General features: G+C 41.0%; 1 protein-coding gene across 2 annotated transcripts in view; it reads right to left on the reverse strand.

Annotated features, from left to right (window-relative positions):
• LOC102292546 (leucine-rich repeat and fibronectin type-III domain-containing protein 5) overlaps nt 1-6,190 on the reverse strand; it is a 155,835-nt gene extending 149,645 nt beyond the window's left edge. For both annotated transcript variants that reach the window (XM_005943524.2, XM_005943525.2), the window contains exon 1: nt 5,135-6,190. The gene's annotated coding sequence lies outside the window, so the exon portion shown is untranslated. The remainder of the gene's footprint in view (nt 1-5,134) is intronic.
• Nucleotides 6,191-6,829: the final 639 nt, after the last annotated feature.

Consider the following 6,829-nt stretch of genomic DNA (forward strand, 5'->3'; position numbering starts at 1 on the left):
TTAAAGGTGATCAGCACGTTGGGAAATAAAACATTAGGGGTTTGTTATTAATCAATTTTTCCTGTGTGATTTCAAATTTGTCTGTTTAATGTTTACAGCGTGTTAATGTTAATGTGTAACAGCCTGGTAATATTTAAGCCTACAAGAATGAATTAATGGTGCTCCTCCTTGGTAGCTAATAGTTTAAAGCTTTTAATTTTAGGATTTATTACATATGCATTCAACAAGAAATAACGAATTGTGCTTTCAGTATACAAAATTTTAGAAGAAGAGCGTTTAAATGAATCACACAAGCGTGATTTACTAAATTCATGGCTCAGTATTTACTGTGTTGAATCTTTTTTTAAAAACAAGTCTTGTTTTTGCACTTGCTGGTGTTTTCAAAGATGGGAACAATTGCTGGATAGATGCATAATCAGCACATATGGATGGCTTGAAGCTGTGAGCAAAGTGGCAAAACTTTACTTTTGTTCTGCAGCTCTTCACTAAATCATCGCCCTCATCACCCAAGTACATGAATGTGATTCACAGATTTACAATAACAGTAATTGGATTAATAAATGGATGGGTCAGAATCTGATTGTACTGTAATTGATGCCCTCCTATGGCTAAGTCCTGAGTTCCTCTGGAGCAGACAGATTTACCCAAAGAGCACAAACACTTAACACACAACCTCAAGCAATTTTTAACAGTTTATATTTAAAATCGAAAACAAATCAATTCTTCTTTAGCTGCCCCCTGGTCTTGGTTGAATGCTGGCTATAGCATTACTTGCTTATAAATTAGCACATTTTAAGTAGATCACAACTTTGCATTCCCATGGGAGTGGAATCACATTTTCCCAATGCTTCCCACTTAACAAATCTGGCCCATAGGTTAATGTGAATGTCTACTTAATCAGCCTGTACCTAATGCATATGTGTCATTCACAGTAGTAGACTGACAGATACACACCCAGACACGGTAACAGTGCTGTAGGCACTGAGCCAGAAATCTGTATTGTGTCACATTCAGTTATCTGTGCTGCACACAGCTCATTATTGCCCAACATGCCTCACATCTGTCATGTCACACAGTCTTCATGCTCACACCATCATACACGCACAGCCAAACGTACACCCAAACACCCTCCCCACCGGCTTCCTAAAGCAGGATGCAGTGTCAGACACATCACAGGTGATTGTGAAGCAGCAGGTGTGTGGAAAAAGGTAGCATGGGGAGGGGTGGGGTGGCTAATGTGGGTGTGAACATTATGTAACTTACGTAAGAAAGAAAGAGACCATATGAGAAGAAAAATAGTACATATTTACTACAAACAAAGACGGTGTGTTGAAGCTGCACTTAAGAAGCTGATGAGATAACTTTACAAATTTATACAAATCTATTCAACAATAATTACAGACCTTGTAATGAGTTTCAATCAGGATCTTAACTAGAGCTACCAATCAGCCAAAGACTAATCCGGCCTTACAGAGAAAGACTATTAATTAAGTAACTTAGTAGCTAACTAGTTAACTGGTAAATTCAATATAGTTATTATTTATGGATTTGCTTTTGTTTCTAAGCAAATGGAGCAGTGAATTTTGTAGTTAAGAGCTGAAATGCTAAATGTCTAAACTCAAACAGAAACCACTGAATTGGGTTAACATTCAGGAATTATGTATAATATTCTTCAAACAAATGATTGATGCATTGTAGGCAAATTTGTGGTTAATGTCAGAGTGAAAAAAACAACAATATTTTGGTGAGATAAAAAAACAAAACAAAACAAAACAAAACATGGAAATATATGATATGGGAGGCACAGTTCCAACCCACAGTCCCCCTGGCTTCCTCCAGCTGCTGTGTTATTTGTATATCAGCCGCTTTCCATAATAATTCACTTAATGGAAGCATATACACAAGAAATGAGGACCCAAATCAAATCGTGAGGCACATCATCGCTGATTGCAGATACATAGCTGAATGCACCTAATTAAACTTGACACTTGACATGTTCTAATAAAATAAAGAGAACACCGACAGTCTCTGAGAAAAATGCTTAATTATGGGGCATATTAAGAGGCAATAAGACAGACACACTTCAGCGATAAGGTATTATCAGCGAAGATTAATGCAAACAAATGCCACGTGAGACTCCAATACCAATCAGAAAGAATAGCTCTAATTACATAATGAGAAACATCTCAACCAGTTAGGAAACAGTGACTCTGACACAGTCATACTGGCTTTTTAAGAGCTACTTTAAGATCCACTAAAAAGTCTTGACTGGGGGTTTACTTACTTCTGTGGTTTATGACAGAAAAGTCATTTAATAGATTATTTTCCACGCAGTATTTTTGACAACATACTGTAAGATAACAGGATCTCAGCTGCTTGTTTTTTACTGGAAGAAACGAGCTCAGTGAATGTCACCGGTCACTTTGTCTGACAGCTCTGAGCTGTCACTCATGCGTGCCTCAGCTGATAGTTTAGTGAACAACAGACAGAAGAATAGGGGTTTTTTTTTGTTTGGTCCTCCAGACTCTGATGGCATTTTAAGGACATGTTGTTTCACTCGATAATGACCACACACTCATGCACACATAATTTCAGACAGCTGCAGAAGCATTCCAGATGTCACATCGTCAGGCCAGCTCCCTATAAGGCCTCCCTCTCCTCTGCTAATAGGAAATGTTCCCTAACATCTGTGGTCTCCATCCCTCTCCCTCTTTCTCTCACTATCTCCCCTGCTCTCTCTGTCTGTCTCTGAGCAGTAGAATAAATTGAATTAGAGCTCCACCACCCACTCTGCAGGATCCTGCAGCCCTCTGTCAGATAGCTAAACAGAGAGAGGAAAGAGAGAGGGAAAAAAGTTGGAGACAGATAAACAGAGGGAAAAAAGATGGCCTTAATAAAGAATAAATAACAGCCTTACCACCTCGCTTTGGGGTTGTGGTAATGCAACGTAAAGAATAATGCTTCTGAATCACACCTACGCCTGAGAGAAATTTCATAGACATCACCACACACAAAAGCATAAACCAAGCCTTACAAGCCCATCAGATGCTCATCAAATGCTATAAATTTTACACTGATGTAACCCAGGTAAATCAAACCTCAGCAACTATTCTGAAGTAGCTTTAATAGAAACTCTTCATTCCAAGTCTTTCAAAATGAAAACTCAGTTTGTAACACACATGCAGTGTCATTTATCCAAAACCTAATGGCATGGTAAACCACTCCTTTCAGGCATAAAGAGGAGGCTAAACACAACTAAAATGGACCAAAAATCACCAGTTTCTCTCCTCGTTCATTCACCCACACTCTTTTTCTAGAGCAGGGGATGCATTTGCATAATGCCTCCATATCCACGGGCCATTAGCACCAGCACGAGTGGCTCGTGTGCATAAATGTATTGCCTTGATCAATCAATGCAAGCTACTGTACTAGTACAAACTGACGAAACTCCAATCCAGCAAAATGCAGAACCGTGGGAAAGACAAAAGAAGAAACCCCACAGACAGGGTAATGATGACATGGGAACAAATTTGATTAGATTAGTAAAATTTTCTATGAAGGGCATAATTAATTTTAAAAAATGCACATAATTGGTCAATAATTTTCATTCTGCTTTAAATGAACCCCCTGAAAAGACATCTGTGGACAAGATTTTATTTTTTATTTTTTTGGAATGACAGCAACAAACAACAGCATATCCCATCATAAACGTTATTTTATTATTAGAGCCACTTTCATTGCAGCCATTTTGTGTGTGTTTTTTCTGTGTTTCATACATTATAATGCAGGAATGAGTCTCAGCCAAGGGATGGAGCACAATGCCAGCTCAAAACTGCTTTCATTTCTTTATACAAATACTTCCTGTGGGCTGGAGGGATATTCAACCTTCCAGCCACACACTGTCAAAAATGATACGTAAAACAAACATTAAACTTAGCTGATGGTTTTTGAAAAAATATGAACTGCAAGCATGGATGACCATGTTTACATGGAGCACCAGTGGACCACAATCCAGAGCTGAGCAAATATGTGTAAGGCTTGTGGTTTTAGCAGTTTGCTTCTGTTGTGTAAGCATATCTACTATCACCCTGTAGACTTTATATCTTTGTGGATGCCACATTTACAGCAGCCGAGCAGCTTTTGATGGGCCAGCACAGAATCTGCTCTGATGCAAAGTCAAGATCAGCGCAATGGGTTGAAAATGCAGGAAACCTTGAAATTAATCAATAAATGGATATAATTTCAGGTTGTTTAGAAATTGTACTTTTTATGTTGTGCACACAAACTATACTGGCCTATGCTATTCAGCGGTAGCCCCCCCCCCCCCCCCCCCTTTCGCTGTCTCACGCGTGCCCGCGCACGCACACACATACACAAAACATCCCTGTCATTATTTGAAACTGACAGACGGTGGATACTAAAGCTAAATCGTTGTGGTGTTGTAGTTACATTGTGTGTGGGTTTAATTGCTTTACGCACGCGCACAAACACTGATGCATGATTTAATTTTATTTATTTTCAGGTATCAGGTAAAGGTGTGGCGCGTACTGCACAAAAAGGCGTGCTGAAGTGCAGATACCTGCGCGCTTTAATAACCGCTGCATGGACATTTTAGTGGGTTTTCTTCTCGCTGGAGACGCACGTTGCGCGCACGCTCAAGTTGTTCATTCTTTCTGGTTGGGCTCGCGGGCTCGAACGCCCGCGTGCACACACACACACACACACACACACACACGGAGAGAGCTGCTCAAAATGTAGGCTTTACCTCCACAGACTCACACAGAGCCTTTGTAACTTACGCCAGGTTCAATTTTGACCTTGCAATGTTCTCAGTGGTGGTTTTCTTTAATGCACTAGCCCCTTCTCTGTGCCCTCCAGCCACCTACCCAATGCTATCAAACTACACCCCCTCTGCCTCCTTCCCGCAGCATATCAGCATCCAGACTAAATGTCAGCGCACGGGAGTCTAGAAATAACTCTTTTACCCCTCGACAGACGACCATTCCCCGGCTCCAGCAGACCCAGGCACAGAGAAGGAAGAGTTGGAGGCATAGGTGGATAGATAGAGAGGGCAAGAGAAAGCCGAGCCTTCATTTTGTGCATTAAACAAGAAATAAAATAGTTTAAACTTTACCTCTTTCAAGGATAGGTTTTCTTCGTTCACCGGCTGTCAGCGCGCAATTATTTCTCCAAATCCCATTATTGCGAAGATAGTGGCAATTATAGTTGTAATTCCACACAAATATGCTCCAAATACGAAAATATGCCCCATATACGTATATATCAAAGTAAATGTGCGTAATATCCTTTGGTTGTCTGTAAATTCCGTTTAGGTTTATAGTTCAATCCGATCTTCCGAAGGGGTGCGTCCGTTTTGCATTCTCACAGCGCCCGACGACTACATCCTCCTCTTGTTCTCGCTCCTCTCTCTTTCACACTCTCCCCCGTCTTCTTCTCTCCCGGTTTCATCCCTCCATCCGCTTGGTAAGGGAAGAATCCCACCCGAGAGAAAACTGGAGTGATTCTCTCAGCCCTCCGCCCGTCTCATTCCTCTTCTCTGTCTTCCTTCTTTTTGTCTTCTATTTCTCGCCTGTTCTTCCGCTCCTTCTCCTCCCTCTTTCACCTAGAGCAGGTGAAACAGGGAGAATTCCGCTGCAAGGCAGAAAATATCCCAGGTAGGAAAAAAGGGGTGGAAAACTCAAATTAATCCAGAAAAATTCCGCGGGTTAGGGAGAGTTTGTTGGTTATTAAGCACTTAAAATCCAAACCAGTACATTTCCTGGCTTGTTCGACAAGCTTTTAATATCGAATTTGGGATTTTCTTTTACACCCACTCCCTCCCGTTCTCTTTCTTGCTGTCCTCTCTCTCTCGCTCTCTCTCTCTTTCTGTCTCTGAGTCTCTCTTCCCGTCGCTCACCCTCTCTCAACTCTGTGGGTCTCTGCTGCAGTCAGGAGTTAAAGAGAAGAGGAAAATGTATAAAAGGGCAGAAAATGAAGCAGAATAAAAAGAGCAGTAACGTCCCGGCCAAGCTGCCGCCCGGTTACTCGCTCACTGAAAGCTTAACCTGCTTCGCGATCCTCTTCGCAGGTCGCTGCTCTGTTACCGTTAATCCCCGGAGCGTGTCAGGTCCGACAAGTGCCATGTTTCATCTGAGAGGAGAACATCGCTTCCTCATACAGATTTCAAAATAAAAGCAGAGAGTGGCGCTTTTCAAGTACTTTTTTAAGGATAAGGACAGAATCTGACAGTGTGACTGGATATAGGAACATTTATAAAATTGCACCACTGGTGTTACAGTGGCAGATGGCTGGAATACCATTTGAGGAATCTATCCGCCCATGCAAGTCTGCATGTCATTCAAAATGCATTCCAAAATTTCCCAAATTCCTAAAAGTCTTCACTTTTGAATGGTAATAGAACCCCCACCCCCCACCCCAGGCACCCTCCATACCATGAATGTGAAGTTTAATTTGCATCCGCTCTTGATAAAGTAGTCATATAAAAATGTCTGAGGCTGCCCTTAAGTGTCTGATTGTCATTGTCTGCCCATAGAGGATCCCTTTGCTTCCACGATGTTCCTATGTAAACATGAATTCTGCTACCAATCACTTAATGAATCTTCCCAAGGGTTTACACCAGGGGTGTTAAAACTTTTTTCACTGAGGGCCACATACATAAAAATATAGGAGGGGCCGGGCCACTTACTAGAAATTAGGTATATAACCTTAACTTTATTGTATTAAAGTTAGAAAAATCACTTAAAAGTGATCGAATATATTATATTGTTAAATATAATTAAAGACAAAACTGCCTTCATCACAGCTTTTC

This window comes from Haplochromis burtoni, unplaced genomic scaffold, assembly GCF_018398535.1.
Source record: "Haplochromis burtoni strain Fernald_Lab_line unplaced genomic scaffold, NCSU_Asbu1 Contig_364, whole genome shotgun sequence".
In the NCBI taxonomy this organism is placed as follows: Eukaryota; Metazoa; Chordata; class Actinopteri; order Cichliformes; family Cichlidae; genus Haplochromis; species Haplochromis burtoni.